Consider the following 17,077-nt stretch of genomic DNA (forward strand, 5'->3'; position numbering starts at 1 on the left):
GAAGGAAGGAAGGAAGGAAGGAAGGAAGGAAGGAAGGAAGGAAGGAAGGAGAAGGGAGGGAGAGGAGGGAGGAGGGAGGGAGGGAGGGAGGAGGGAGGGAGGGAGGGAGGAGGAAGGAAGGAAGGAAGGAAGGAAGGAAGGAAGGGAGGGAGGAGGGAGGGAGGAAGGAAGGAAGGAAGGAAGGAAGGAAGGAAGGACAGGAAGGAGGGAGGGAGGGAGGAGGAGGAAGGAAGGGAGGAAGGGCAGGAAGGAGGAAGGAAGGAGGGAAGGAGGGAAGGAAAGGAGGGAGGAAGGGAGGAAGGAAGGAAGGAAAGAAGGAAGGAAACTCAAGTATGTACTCTGTGCCTCCTATTTGCTATGCTAAATGATCTATAAATATTATCTTGGTTAATCCTCCACACAACCCTGTGAGTAGTTGCTATTGTTATCCTACTTTTACAGTAGATGAAACTGAGGCAAATTAGTAAACTTCTATCCTTAAAAAAAACTGACTCAGAGGAAGTAAGGTGACAGATCTGGAGTCAGGAGGCCCTGGGTTCAAATCTGGCCTCAAGACAATTCCTAGCTATTTGACCCTGGACAAGTCAGTTAACCTCATTTGACTATGACGATAACAATGACTAGCCATTGCCCTTCTGTCCTAGAATTGTCACTAGGCAAGAAAGTAAGGGTTTTAAAAATAATAATAATAATTATGTGCCTGGTGCTTTCTGTAGAATTGAAAAGAAGAGTTTTTGCTCCCAGGCCAACGATATACTAATAAACATTTAACAACCCATCTCTCTGAATGGTAAAAATATATAATATACTTCTTAGATTAGTCTGCATTATTGGCATTTTCCTATTACTTTCTTAAGTCTATGGAATCAACAATATAGTAAATAAGTCTCTGACTTAAAATGTTTGCCAATTTTTGAGGTGTAAATGGTCACACTGGAAATTTAACAACTGGCTTTCTTGAATCACAGAGCCTGGTTCCAGGATACATCTGCTATCACTAACTAGTTAGCGATAGATAATTATCTATCACTTACTAATACTGATGGGGCAAGCTGATTCTGTACCTGTGTTCTTCACTTCTAAAATCAGAAGATCAGATGAATTTATTTGCTAAGTTCTTTTCTGTTTCTACGATCCTAGAATAGCAACTCTAACTCCAAGGTACTGTGGGATATTTGGCAAGATGTAGTTCTAACACAGCCACAAGGTGTTAACGGTGCACTTGAACACAGGCACTGCAACCTAGAAAGAAATTAAGTTGAGATCTGGAATATTTCCCAGCAAATCTTAGAAGGAACACCTAGCAGTGGACTATCAGTGAACAATTTCCTCAAAATTTAGTTCTGGAAACCATTGTTTAGAAAAAACTTAGAAAACCTAGAGGGTTTCCAAAGAGGGACAATCTGAATGTTGAAAAGTCTCTAGCCTGTGTCTTATGGGAACCAGTTCATGGAATTGGTGCTATCTAGTCTAAGAAGAGAATCTGGTGTTGGGTGTTGGGTTTGGGGAGCAAGATTAATTGCCTTCTAGTACTTGAGATACTGCTTTAGAAGTACTTTTGAAAGTACTCCCGTGGAAGTGGCATTAGACTTTTTCTGTTTGCCTCCATAAAGCAGAAATAAGAGTAAGGGTAGAAACAATTGTTAAAGATAATAGTAACATTGTGTTTTGTTATAAGGAAAGTGTTGGCATTTGCAGAGAGAAGTGGCATGAGACCAGCAGGCAGATTCTGGAACTTTGAAAAGGGGTTTAGGCTGAGACCAAGACAGTTAGTGGGTTCTCTGGAGAATCTCTGGAGGTGTTGGCTGCAGATTTCTTGGTGGCTATGCTTTTCCTGATTCCTGTTTGCTATATTTCATCAAGGCAATTCCTGGTGAACCTGAACCATCTACAGAGACTGTGAGATCAAGTCTGAATCCTTTATAGATCTAAGACCTTCCCTGGCCTTAGCAAAGCCTTACACAGACCTTTACCTTAAATCTAACAAAGGGGGGTTTAGTTGAGGGTTTTAGTTAAGATTAGGGACTGTAGATTTGGGTTAGGGTGAAGTAGAGAAGGAAGTTTACTAAGAAGAAATCCCTTTGAAGGGATTAATAGATCTGGTGGGGATAGACAGATTAACATTAGTTTAGATAATCCCAAATCCCTTTTCACCTTCCCTTATGTATTAAATACAAAACTATCCTGTGTTAATATATTGTTCTGTGTTTATTAGCTTAGGGTCTGGCTCTGCCTGCCCTGGGCTTGGCTACCCTTCCCAAACCAGATTACTGGCCTTAATTACCATTCCCTGAACCTAACAGTTATCTCAGATAGTTATACCAGTTTCCAAACAGTTATATCAGTTTGACAAAAATAAAGATCCAAAGGAATGATCAGGAAATCTGATAATTATTATTATTTTTTTAATTTTAAACATTATTTTATTTGGTCATTTCCAAACATTATTCACTGGAAACAAAGATCATTTCCTTTTCCTCCCCACCCCCCCACCCCCACCTTTCCCTCTCCCATAGCCGACGCACGATTCCACTGGTTATCACATGTGTTCTTGACTCGAACCCATTTCCCTGTTGTTGGTATTTGCATTAGAGTGTTCATTTAGAGTCTCTCCTCAGTCATATCCCCTCAACCCCTGTAGTCAAGCAGTTGCTTTTCATCGGTGTTTTTACTCCCACATTTTATCCTCTGCTTATGGATAGTATTTTTTAGATCCCTGCAGATTGTTCAGGGACATTGCATTGCCACTAATGGAGAAGTCCATCACCTTCAATTGTACCACAATGTATCAGTCTCTGTGTACAATGTTTTCCTGGTTCTGCTCCTTTTGCTCTGCATCACTTCCTGGAGATTGTTCCAGTCTCCATGGAATTCCTCTACTTTATTATTCCTTTTAGCACAATAATATTTCATCACCAACATATACCAATTTGTTCAGTAATTCCCCAACTGATCGGCATCCCCTCGTTTTCCAATTTTTGGCCACCACAAAGAGTGCAGCTATGAATATTCTTGTACAAGTCTTTTTCCTTATTATCTCTTTGGGGTACAAACCCAGCAGTGCTTTAGCTGGATCAAAGGGCAGACAGTCTCATTGCCCTCCAGAACGGCTGGATCAATTCACAACTCCAACAGCAATGAATTAGTGTCCCCACTTTGCCACATCCCCTCCAGCATTCATTACTTTGCATAGCTGTCATGTTAGCCAATCTGCTAGATGTGAGGTGATACCTCAGAGTTGTTTTGATTTGCATCTCTCTGATTATAAGAGATGCAGAGCACTTTTTCATGTGCTTATTAATAGTTTTGATTTCTTTATCTGAGAACTGCCTATCCATGTCCCTTGCCCACCTGTCAATTGGAGAATGGCTTGATTTTTTGTACAACTGATTTAGTTCTTTGTAAATTTGAGTAATTAAACCTTTGTCAGAGGTTTTTATGAAGATTATTTCCCAATTTGTTGCTACCCTTCTTATTTTGGTTACTTTGGTTTTGTTTGTACAAAACTTTTTAATTTGATGTATTCCAGATTATTTATTTTGCATTTTGTAACTCTTTCTAATTCTTGCTTGGTTTTGAAGTCTTTCCCTTCCCAAAGGTCTGACATGTATGCTATTCCGTGGTCGCCTAATTTTCTTATAGTTTCCTTCTTTATGTTCAAGTCATTCACCCATTTTGAATTTATCTTGGTGTAGGGTGTGAGGTGTTGATCTAAACCTAATCTTTCCCACACTGTCCTCCAATTTTCCCAGCAGTTTTTATCAAATAGTGGATTTTTGTCCCAAAAGCTGGGATCTTTGGGTTTGTCATATACTGTCTTGCTGAGGTCACTTATACTCCACCGGGAGTACATATACTGTCTTGTTGAGGTCGCTTGCCCCCAGTCTATTCCACTGATCCTCCTTTCTGTCTCTTAGCCAGTACCAGATTGTTTTGGTGACTGCTGCTTTATAATATAGTATGAGATCTGGGACTGCAAGGCCCCCTTCCTTTGTATTTTTTTTTTCATTATTTCCCTGGATATCCTTGATCTTTTGTTCTTCCAAATGAACTTTGTTATGTTTTTTTCTAAATCAGTAAAAAAATTTTTTGGAAGTTCCATGGGTATGGCACTAAATAGATAGATGAGTTTGGGGAGGATGGTCATTTTTATGATATTGGCTCATCCTACCCATGAGCAGTTAATGTTCTTCCAATTGTTCAAGTCTAGTTTTAGTTGTGTGGAAAGTGTTTTGTAGTTGTGTTCATATAGTTCCTGTGTTTGTCTCGGGAGATAGATTCCTAAGTATTTTATTTTGTCTAAGGTGATTTTGAATGGGATTTCTCTTTCTAGTTCTTGCTGCTGAGCTGTGTTGGAATTATATAGAAATACTGATGACTTATGTGGGTTTATTTTGTATCCTGCAACTTTGCTAAAGTTGTTGATTATTTCGATTAGCTTTTTGGTTGAATCTCTAGGATTCTTTAAGTAGACCATCATGTCATCTGCAAAGAGCGATAATTTGGTCTCCTCCTTTTCTATTTTAATGCCTTCAATTTCTTTTTCTTCTCTAATTGCTATTGCTAGTGTTTCTAATACAATGTCAAATAATAGAGGTGATAATGGGCATCCTTGTTTCACTCCTGATCTTAATGGGAATGGATTTAGTTTATCCCCATTGCAGATGATATTAGTTGATGGTTTTAGATATATACTGTTTATTATTTTTAGGAATGACCCTTCTATTCCTATGCTTTCTAGTGTTTTTAGTAGGAATGGGTGTTATATTTTATCAAAGGCTTTTTCTGCATCTATTGAGATAATCATGTGGTTCTTGTTGGTTTGCTTGTTGATGTGGCCAATTATGTGGATAGTTTTCCTAATATTGAACCAGCCCTGCATCCCTGGTATAAATCCTACTTGATCATGGTGGATGACCCTTCTGATCACTTGCTGGAGTCTTTTTGCTAGTATCCTATTTAAGATTTTTGCATCTATATTCATTAGGGAGATTGGTCTATAGTTTTCTTTCTCTGTTTTTGGCCTGCCTGGCTTTGGAATTAGTACCATGTTTGTGTCATAAAAGGAGTTTGGTAGAACTCCCTCTTTGCTTATTATGTCAAATAGTTTGTATAGTATTGGAGTTAGCTGTTCTTTGAATGTTTGATAGAATTCACTGGAGAATCCATCAGGCCCTGGGGATTTTTTCTTAGGAAGTTCTTTGATGGCCTGTTGGATTTCTTTTTCTGATATGGGATTATTTAAGAAATCTATTTCTTCTTCTGTTAGTCTAGGCAATTTATATTTTTGTAAATATTCATCCATATCACTTAGGTTGGTATATTTATTGCCATATAGTTGGGCAAAGTAGTTTTTAATGATTGCCTTAATTTCCTCTTCATTGGAGGTGAGATCCCCCTTTTCATCCTGGATGCTATTAATTTGCCTTTCTTCTTTCCTTTTTTTAATTAGATTGACCAGTACTTTGTCTATTTTGTCTGTTTTTTCAAAGTACCAGCTTCTAGTCTTGTTTATTAGCTCAATAGTTCTGCCACTTTCGATTTTATTAATTTCTCCCTTTATTTTTAGGATCTCTAGTTTGGTTTTCTTCCGGGGGTTTTTAATTTGTTCGTTCTCAAGTTTTTTGATTTGCATTTCCAATTCCTTGATCTCTGTCCACCCTAATTTGTTAATATATGCACTCAGGGATATGAATTTTCCTCTAAGTACTGCCTTGGCTGCATCCCATAAGGTTTGAAAGGATATATCGTCGTTGTCATTTTCCGCAAAGAAATTATTAATTGTTTCTATGATTTCTTCTCTAACTGATTTTGGAGTATCATATTATTTAATTTCCAATTAATTTTTGATTTGGCTCTCCAGGTACCCTTACCGATCAACATTTTTATTGCCTTGTGATCTGAAAAGGCTGCATTGATTATTTCTGCTTTTTTGCATTTGAGTGCCATGTTTCTGTGACCTAGTGTATGATCTATTTTTGTGAAGGTGCCATGTGGTGCTGAAAAGAAGGTGTATTCCTTTTTGTCCCTATTTATTTTTCTCCATATGTCTATTAACTCTAATTTTTCTAAGATTTCATTCACCTCTTTTACCTCTTTCTTGTTTATTTTTTGGTTTGATTTATCTAAATTTGATAGTGGTTGGTTCAAGTCTCCCACTAATATGGTTTTACTGTCTATTTCCTCCTTCAATTATCCTAGTTTCTCCATTATTTTCTCCATTATAGCATCCAAAAATTTGGATGCTATACTATTTGGTGCATACATGTTGATTAGTGATATTTCCTCATTGTCTATACTTCCTTTTAATAGAATATATTTACCTTCCCTATCCCTTTTGATCAGGTCTAGTTTTGCTTTGGCTTTGTCAGATATCATGATTGCAACTCCTACCTTCTTTCTATCAGTTGAGGCCCAAAAGGTCTTATTCCAACCTTTAATTCTAACCTTGTGAGTGTCAACCCGCCTCATATGTGTTTCTTGAAGACAACAAATGGTAGGGTTTTCGGTTCTAATCCAATCTGCTATTTGTCTACGTTTTATGGGTGAGTTCATCCCATTCACGTTCAAAGTTATGATTGTCATTTGTGGATTCGCTGGCATTTTGATATCTTCCCCTAGTTCTGACCTTTCTTCTTTAGCTATCTCCTTTTGAACCAGTGATTTACTTTAGGTCAGTCCCTCTAGTCCCCTCCCTTGAGATGCTTCCCTTTCTAGCCCCTCCCTTTTTATGCTCCCTTCCCCTCCCCCCTCTCCTTCCCTCCCTTTTTATACTCCCTTCCCCCCCCTTAATTTTCCTTTCTTTCTTGCCCTAATCGATAAGATAGAATTCAGGATCCCACTGGATCTAGATGTTCTTCCCTCTCAGATTTGATTTCACTGAGAGTAAGGTTTAAGTAATTCCACTTCACGCTCTCTTCCTCTCCTTCTCATATGAGAGTTCTTCCCCTCCCCTTCCCATGTGTATCTTTATATGGGAAAGATTATTCTATTAAGTCCCCCCCTATTTCTTGAAGTAAATCTTAGTGTTATCGATGGTTCCCCCCCTTTTCCTTTCTTTGCCCCCATTTTCCACAAATCTTCTTAATGCCCCAATCTTTCCTTATGCATGTTTCTTCTAACTACTCTTATGATGCATACAATTTTTGAGTGTTACACAAAGCATTTTCCCCACATATTAATATATATAATTTGATGTAAATGTAGTCCTTATAGAAGAGAGTTTGACTTAAAGAAAAAGATAAGATTTATCTCCTTTTCCCTTTCTTTCATATTTACCTTTTCATGTTTCTTTTGCTTTCTGTGCTTGGATATCAAATTTTCCACTAAGTTCTGGTCTTTTCTTAGCAAATGGTTAGAAGTCTTCTATTTTGTTGAATGCCCATACTTTCCCCTGGAAGTATATAGTCAGTTTTGCTAGGTAGCTGATTCTTGGTTGGAGACCCAGCTCTCTTGCCTTTCTAAATATCGTGTTCCATGCTTTTCGGTCTCTTAATGTGTTAGCCGCTAAGTCATGTGTGATCCTTATGGGAGCCCCCCTATATCTGAAGCTCCTCTTCTTGGCTTCTTGTAGGATTTTCTCCTTTTCTTGGAAGCTCTTGAATTTGGCAATTACATTCCTAGGGGTTGTCTTTTGGGGATTTAGTATAGAGGGTGTTCTATGAACCCTTTCTATTTCTATTTTGCCCCCTTGTTCCAGAACAAGTGGGCAATTTTCTTTTATAATCTCCTGTAGAATAACATCGAGTTTATTGTTTATCTCTGGTTTTTCTGGGAGACCGATAATTCTGAGGTTGTCTCTTCTTCCTCTGTTTTCCAAGTCTGTGACCTTTTCAGTGAGATATTTTATGTTTTCTTCTAATTCATTAATTTTTTGGCTTTGCTTTATTGATTCTTGCTGTTTTATGATCTCACTTTCTTCGAGTTGCTTAATTCTGGTCGTTAGGGACTGGTTTTGCTTTTCAGCTTTGTCTGTCCTTCTATTGGATGCTTCCAGCTCTTTTTCCAATTGAGCAGTCTTATCTGTCAGACTGCTGATCTCTATATCCCATTTTTCTTTCCAGGTTTCCATCTTTTGGGTAAGTTCCAGTTTGAGATTTTCCAGAGCTTGTTGATAGTTTCCATTTTGGGAGGCATGTTCTGATTTTTTTTGGATTTCATTCTCATTCTCTTATTTTCCTTGGGTACTTCCACCATAAAAGTTTTCAATAGTCACCTTTTTCCCTTTCTTCCTGGAGGCTTGATTTTGGGCCATGTGAGCCATCCCTTTGGTGGTTTTATTCCCCTTTCCTTTTTGGTCTGGGGTCTGGGTGATATGGGCGGGTTTTCTGTAAATTTAAGTTGCTTCAGACTACTTCTTCCCAGCCTCCGAGGTTTCTTAGAGAGCTGGGCCCCTGATCACAGTCAAACTGCCCAGGTGTTCAGCTCCGCCCAGATAATCAGCGTGTGGTCTGCCCCTGGTTTTTAGCTCCACCCAGATGCTCAGCGCAACCGCCCTGAGTACAGCTCCCTGGGCCCCCTATGCTCAGCGCAGGATTATCCCGTGAAACTGCCCTGAGACATTTTTTCCTGGCAGTCCCCAGATCCCAAGGACCCTGGAGTGCCCCGCCCCCAGACAGAGACGTTCCCCACTCACTCGCTGTCCCAGTGACGGTAGCCCACTCTGGTTTGGTGGGGGAGGTGGAAGGGTGGCTCAGTTCACATTTCTGTGCAAGCTTTTCCTCCTTCTTATTATAGTGTGGAAATGTTCAAACCCCACGTATCTTCGCCTTTGTGGGGTACTGGGGAGTACTGGAGAGTCCTTCTGTTCCTCCAAAGGTGATTTTTATGCTCCTTTGATGTAGTCTATTTCGTTCGGTGCCGGGGAGAGGAAGCATGTGGCCTCTAGATTGCAGCCATGATTACCCGGAAGTCCCCCTGATAATTATTTTTAGTAATAATAGTAAAGTGCTTTACATATTTTATCTCATTTGATCCTCATAGTAACACTGTGAAGTGAGTATTATTATTAGCCTCATTTTACAGATGAGGAAATAGAAGCTGAGAGGGGTTAAGGAATTTGCCCAGGGTCAAGTAGCTTCTTGGTAGACATTCAGTCCATTTCTAGGCTTGTACCCAAATCCTTCTAACTTGGTAGAGTTTGCACTCTGCTAGAATGGCCTTCACGGATCTAAGGTTACCTGAATGCTTTAATATATTTATAGAAACACATACATGCACATAAAAACAAATGGAATGAAATGCCTTCAGTAATGAACAAGATGATTTCAGAAAGAGTTGGACTGATGCAGAATGAAATAAGCAGAACCCAGAGAAGATTGTACACAGGAACTGAAATATTGTGGAACAATCAAATATAAATAGACTTTTCTACTAGCAGCAATGCAATGATCCAGGTCAATTCTGAGGGACTTACGACAAAGAAGGCTATCCACCTCCAGAGAAAGAACTGTGGGAGCAGAAATACAGATGAAAACATGATTCATCACTTGTTAATTTAGGTATATGATTTGGGGTTTTGGTTTTTTAAGATTACTCACAAAAATGAACAATATGGAAATATGTTTTGCATAGTGATACATATACAACCCAGATTGAATTGCTTGTCAACTCCAGGAAGGGGAAAGGGGAGTGAGGGAGATTATTTGGGGCATATAAACTTGGAAAACTTATTTGGAAATTTATTACATATAACTGAAAATAAAATTAATTAATTTTTAAAATGAAATGCCTTCAAGAATTTGATCTGTTCTTTGACACAAAAACCCATATTTTATATCTATATTCTCCCAATGATGTCATATGGCTGTGAATTATGAAAAATCATGATCTTTTCTATAGGTCATGATATGTCAATGAAGATTCTAATCTTGACACTGACACATTGTAATGTGGCATCTCTAGACCAGTGTTATCTAACTCAAAAAGAAATAGACCCCTGAAGGTCTTCTATTGACTTCAAAAACCACAAATTAACATAGTCTCTGGTATTTTATATTTTTACTTATTTTGTTAAATATTTCCAAATTTCATTTTATTCTGATTTGGGGTAGTACTTGAGTTTGTAGCACACTTGTGACCACTCTGCACTGGAGACAATTCTGAGATTATAAATCACAGATGGTACCTCATCTATATTGGTGGAATGATTTTCTATATTGGGTATTCTTTAATCTGATGAAATCACAGGTGGGGCTATCCTAGCTAAGTGGCATAATAGATAGAGCATTCAGCCTGGAGTCAGGAAGGCCTAAGTTCAAATCCAACCTCAAACAGTTAACTAGCTGTGTGAAAATTCACTTACTCCTTATTCTCAGTTTCCTCATCTGTAAAATGACCTGGAAAAGGAAATGGCAAACCACTCCAGTATCAATACCAAGAAAACCCCAAATGGGGTCAAAAAAAGCTGAAACTACTGAACCGCAATCTCACAGAGGTACCAAGATATATGTTAAAAAGGGGCCTGATTCTAATTCATAGGTTAACATTATCCACCAAATAGTCCTGACTTCCCTTAATAACTCATTACAAAACTATTATCACATTTACTGCCTGACTCTGTACCTGGTGCTCAAGAAATGCTAATTGACTGATTGTCTGACCAGTGAACAGAACTCTGATCTGGGCAATGTGTGAAGTTACAAGAAAGAAGAGCGCTAACTGTTCCCCAAAAGAGGACATGGAAAGACATGCTAGGGAATTTAAGTGCAAATTAATATAATGCAAAATGAATATGTCAATTTAATATATAATCTTTTTCTATTCTACTATGTACATTAAATATGTGGAAATATTAATTTTATTTTGTGCTTGCTATGTCTATATTTTAAAAAATTTTTAATTTAAAAGCCCATAGAAACAATTCATTACAAAATTGTCACTTGTGAATTTATATAATCAATGCAGTATGTTATAGATTTGGAGTTAGGAGATCTGTCTAATTTCAAGTACCATTTCAGAGATTTATTTACTAGCTTTATAATCTTCAATAAACCATTTAATTCCTCAGGGCCTTGGTCTCCACATCTGTAAAATGGGGATAATAATATTATCCCTATCTACTTCCCAAGATTTTTGTCTAAAAATGTACCTTTCACTAATTAAAGTGCTATATACATTTGAATTATTATTCCTACTGAGGTGAATATAAGCCTCTACTAGTAGATGACATTTCCTAGGTCCATATCTATATATATGCACAAACATATGCCTTAGACAGGTGCCACAGATGGCCAATGAGCTGAGCTGAGAATTGAGTGGGAGGAGGAAAGTAAGTTTGGTCCCATTTGGGAAATTGTGCAATGCTTTGAATGATGCCAAAATACTCGATGCTGCAAAAGCCCAGCTCTTTAGTACCAATGTTCTCCCTATGGTGCCATATGGCTGTAAATCATGCTTCTGGAAGAATCAACCTGACACATAACTGAAAAGACAAAAAATATATAAAATGGAGAGCAGCTAGGTAGCACAGTAGATAGAGCACCAAGCCTGCTGTTGGGAGGACTGGGTTCAAATTTGACCTCAGCTGTGTGACCCTGAGCAAGTCCCTTAAGCCCAATGACCTCGTCCTTGCCATTCTTTTGTCTTAGAATTGATACTACTAAAACAGAAGGTATGGGTGTGTGTGTGTGTGTGTGTGTGTGTGTGTGTGTGTGTGTGTGTGGCATGTGGACCCCCCCGGATTTTCTCAATGATGACATCTGAGAGAAGTGGTCTAAAAATCATAATCAAAGTTATCTATAGGCAGAAAAGGAGGTGGACAAAAACGAAAATTGAAGAAAAGGTCATGGAGAAAGAAAGCCTGAAGTAGTACATTTGATTCCCTGCCTCCCACCTCCAGAGAAATTAAGTGTATGAGAAGATCTCTACCAGGTTGGATGGCTTCCATACCAGGTACGGAAGATTTAGTAAGAGTGAATGAGAAGTTAAGGAGTCTTTCAGATTTGTATAAATGGTCAGAAAATCTACATTGTAAAAGCACGTGGCCATCATGATACCTATCCATGTTATGAATAAAAGTTATTTGGTTCATCAACAATCTGCTTCATTTCACATTTCACATCATCTGTGATTTTTTTTTTTATAAAATCCTTACTTTCCATTTTAGAATCAGTGTGGGTTAAGTGATTTGCCCAGGTTACCCATCTAGGGAGTGTCTGAGGCCAGATTTGATCATTCATGAATTTTTTAATCAGCTCTGACTGGGTGAAGCATAGTGAAGGAAAATAAATATCAGAACAAGAGACACTAAAGGAGAAGAGATTTCCCGCCCAATAATGACATAAAACACTGTGACCAGATACAAACTTTGTGTGCATCAGAGCCCTCCTCCAAGGACATATAGGAAGGCAGCTAGCTGTGGCCAATAAAAACTACCACAAGGCAGAAATGGTCCCAAAATCCAAAGAATCCCTCTCTCAAAAATCTGAAGACATCATCCCATCTACAGGATGCATTCATATTGAGGACATTATTCAAAGGGAGGTCCCCCTTTTCTTTCTCATTCATCACTGATTTTCCTCATCACCTAATCTCCTCCCCATCTCCTTATCACCCTCATTTTGAGGAAGAGGGAATTTGTGATGGTGACAAAAAGTCAACCTGGTACATGTCTTCTGACTAGAATGAAATGAAATGCAACATTCCTTAAAAAGCCAATTATTTCCAACCTGTTTCATTAGAGTTAGACATGCTAAATGAGCATGCAACATATTGACTTTTGTGCCCCGTGGCATCTGGGGCCATAAATGTCCTGCTTACCATAATATTCATCTCAATAGCTCTTGCAAATCAGAATCTTCCCCTCAGAGAATGTGTACCACTAGTTAATAGCTCAAGATGTCAATGGCATGGCTGACAAATGTAACAGAGCTACCCCCACAAAGGTACCCACCCTGCCAGCTCCTCTCTACCCCCTCCAAGCAAAGATACCAACCTAACCAAAAGTCAATAGACCTCTTACTTTATGCATGAGCTAGCATCATGAAATTCCCTCCCACAGGTGTACCTCCTTTGAGGAAAGAGCTGGATTGCAAAGGTGGGCCTGGTAGAGAATTGGGCAAAGTCAATCCTGCCCTCAAAGTTTTGCTCAAATGTCACCCCTTCTATGAAGTTTTCCCTGATTCACCAACAGAAAGTGGTCCCTTCTGCTTGGTTATTTTCATAACCCTTTTGTACCCCTACTACATATTTTTCATGTTCCATTTTATATTTTAGTTATTTGGATGCCTGGTATTCCCTCTCACAGAGCACAAGCTGGAGAGCAGAGATTGTTAGGTAAATTTTTTCTTTGTATCCTCCCCTTCCCCCAGTACTTAACTTAGTACTTCCTGCATATTTATTCTTACCTCAGGGGTCCATGGTTTCTTGGGTGTGTCTCTTACATTCCTGCCTCTAACCTTTTACAATATACCTTAACACAGTCTCTGGCATATAATAGATGCTTGCTAACTGATTAGTAGAAGGTCTTCATGAGTTGCTGTGAAGGAAAAATCCATCAGTCTGTTACCAAGTTGGTAATGAATCTCTAGACTTTGGAGGGTTTTCCCATCTCTCTTCTCTGGGTTCAAGTTGGGGCTTTTACAATTTCATAATATTTCATTTTAATTGTTTTGTAGTGCCTGTTTCCATTTATATTGTTGTAGTCATTGTTTCTGGGGACAGCAAAGTGGCATAGGGTATAGAGTGTTGGCCCTGGAGCCAGAAAGATCTGAGTTCAAATATGGCATCAGAAACTAACTGGCTGTGTGACGCTGGACTTGTCACTTAGCCCTGTTTACTTCAGTGTCCTCATCTGTAAGATGAACCAGAGAAAGAAATGGCAAACACTCTAGTATCTTGACCAAGAAAATATCAGTCATAAACGACTAATAAACTAAACAATAGTCTTTGTTTCCATTGTTTTCCTCATTCTGTTTATTTCTCTTTGCATGAATTCATTGAAGTCATCCCATGCTTCTCTGAATTTATGTTCATCATTTCTTACAGCACAATAAAATTCAGGTGTTACAATTTGTTGGGCCATTCTCCAGTCAATGGGCATCTACTTTGTTTCCAGTTCTTTGCCTTCACAAAATGTTCTGCTATAAATATTTTTTGTAAATGAAGCTTTTTTTTTTTTGGTTCGTGATCTCCTTGGGGTATATACCTCACACCAGAATCTCCTAGTATGGACATTTTAGTTACTTTATTTGCAAAATTCCAAATTGCAATGCATTCAAATTCCTCTCATTTCACAAGAAATCCAATATTGAACATCCCCCTCTTCTCTGTTATCCTCACCTCTTTTTCAAGTGTTGGGTAAAATAATAACAAGAGCTAGCATTTAGCTAGCTAGCCACTTAAAGGCTTGTAAAACACTTTACAAATACCTCATTTTATTTTCACAACAACCTTAGGAAATGGGTTCTGTTATTGTCAATATTTTTCAGAAGATGAAACCAAGACAGAGGTGAAATGACTTGATCAGTCATACAACTAGCATCTGAGGCTGGGTTTGAACACAGCTCTTCTGGACTCCAAATTCAGTGCTCTATCCATTGCGCTGCCTAGAGGCCTGATCAAGCATCCAGTGTTGTTTTGATTTGCATTTCTCTTATTATTAAAAATTGAGAACATTCTTTCATGTAGTTATTAATAGTTAGCAATTCTTCTGAGAACTTTTTGATCATATTTTTGACCACTTAATCTATAGGAGACTCTGCCCCCTTTGTCTCACTCACCTCCTTGTCCCCTGGCTCCTGGAAATCCAGTTACTCCTGGAAAATGAGCTCCCATAATTTTTGCCAATATGTCCCAGTTTAATTTGCCACAACTTTTTCCTATTATCTACCAACAACTGAGGCAAATCCTAATGGACCTGCTCTTGATGATCAGTCCATAGCAGAGGCTCAGTCTTTTCACAGTCTGGAGAGAAAGCTTGGAAGGACCACCTACAGTAAGTAACTCAACTCCTGTGCTGAACTTTCACCCAGGTGCTGCATTTGGGATTCTCCAGGGAAGGTGCATAATTACTACCAAAGAGCACAGGCTGATTGTTCCATTCTCTCCAAGTGCAGTCTCTCCTAAGGAACATCAGGACACTGAATGCTTCCTAATTCTCCGAATGCATTTTAATTATCACTGCTTCTTCTGGTGCTGAGCTGTCTCTGAGTTTTTGATTTGCAGTTGAAAACAGGGCTGCCATAAAGCATTCTGGTGACAGCTCCCTGATTAGGCAGTGTTGCAGCAAAACAAGTTGTCACAATAAAGCTGATTAATCAAGTTGCCAGAGTAAAACAAATTAATAGCACATAAACCTTTGCTAGAAATTACCTTTATATCTTGGGGTATTTGCAGGATGGATTTCTTCCATTAGTAAAAACTCCCATTCTATGACCAACTTTTTTTTCAGGATCACATTGGTGCCTGCGTTATCTCTGGGCAGTTGCCATGGTGGGGATGGGCAAAGGAGAACAGCTGAGAATTCAAAGCCAAGGGGGAAGGGATTGTCAGTACCATTTGAGGCTCCTCACTCCTGCATAGTTAAGGCAGCCTTGAAAAGGTGACAGTTCCCAGCGGTCCCAGCAAACAAGAATCTTCTACAATATGGCTACACTTTGTAGGTTCCCCTCCAAACTTGCCTTAACCATGCCCTAGTTAATTGGGTTGAGGTAAATGAATCTATTAAAATATCATCCCCAAATGATCTGTTTCCCACTGGAAAAACTGAATCCTTTCGGAAAACTCTCAAGTACTCTTCATAACACCTCAGTTATTCACTCTATTTAAACCTCTTTCTCTTGACCTTTTATTCTTGGGTATGACATTCCTAACTGGACTGGGGTTCTGATTCAGACACTCACATAGCTCCCTAGCTCCATCAGTGGCCAGGCCAGAGACAAGTCCCCAATTCATGCCTTGAATAGCATTTTTACTTGATGACCAACTGGAGCATCATTTAGAACCTAAACATCATCATTGGTTGAAGAATACCAAACTCTGCAAGGTTTAAAATAATATAAGCTCTTTGAAGATAAAAAGCTTCATTTTTGTCTTCATATCCTCTAAGTAGGTGCTTAATAACTATAAAATAAATGAAAAATAAATAAGCAAATAAACCATGGCCTTCAGCTCCACTGGCAGATACAGGCTTCACGTGATAAGGTTTTATTTAACCTCTTAATTGACCAGACATTTTACCCCTTAAAGAAGTAGAAGAGGAAGTGTTGACCTAAGCTGACCTTCTACAAATGTCACCATATGAGGTGACATAAAAATATAAGATATTGTTGTTAAAAAGATAATAGCAGGCAGCTATGTGACTCAGCCAATTGAGATCCAGATCCAGAAAAGAGAAGTCCTTGTTTCAAATCTGGCTTGAGACACTTTCTGGGCAAGTGCCTTAACCCCCATTGCCTAGCCCTTACTGCTCTTCTGCCTTGGAACCAATATGCACCATTGATCCTAAGACAAAAAGTAAAGGTTTTTAAAAAAAAAGATGAGATCATGATGTCCACTAATACCTTTCTCCAATATTTGATGATGGTAGGAAAAGTGACCCTGGGTTTTTGAGAACTCTATCTGGGGAGCACAAGATGTGGAAGGTTTTAATAAGCCTTTTGAGGAGTGGCCCAAGTATTTTCTATACGTCTGTGGACCAGGACCTGGTTAAGCCACTTTGGAAATGATTCCTCACCAGGCTGAAGGCAGATAGCAGGATGAATTTGTTTTAATGCAGCAAGATGGTCGCAAAGACCATCTATCAAACTGTAGAGAATTGTAAGCTATTTTAGCAAAGATAGTAACTATTCCAACAAAATCAGAGATCTTTTCATTTTTGAAGTATTATTGTTATTACATAATCATTTCAAGTATAGCCTGGCACAGTGAATAGAAGGCTCGTCTTGACTTCACAAAGAAGAGGCGTGAGTTCTGCCTTTGACAAATACAAGCTCTATAACGTGGCAAATAGATGGCACAATGGTTAGCATGCCCTGCCTGGATTCAGGAGGAACTAAATTCAAATACAGCCTCAGACATTTACTAGCTGTGTGATTCTTGTCAAATAAGTTAACCCTGTTTGCCTCAGTTTTCTCAT

This window comes from Monodelphis domestica, chromosome 4 (genome assembly GCF_027887165.1).
Source record: "Monodelphis domestica isolate mMonDom1 chromosome 4, mMonDom1.pri, whole genome shotgun sequence".
In the NCBI taxonomy this organism is placed as follows: domain Eukaryota; kingdom Metazoa; phylum Chordata; class Mammalia; order Didelphimorphia; family Didelphidae; genus Monodelphis; species Monodelphis domestica.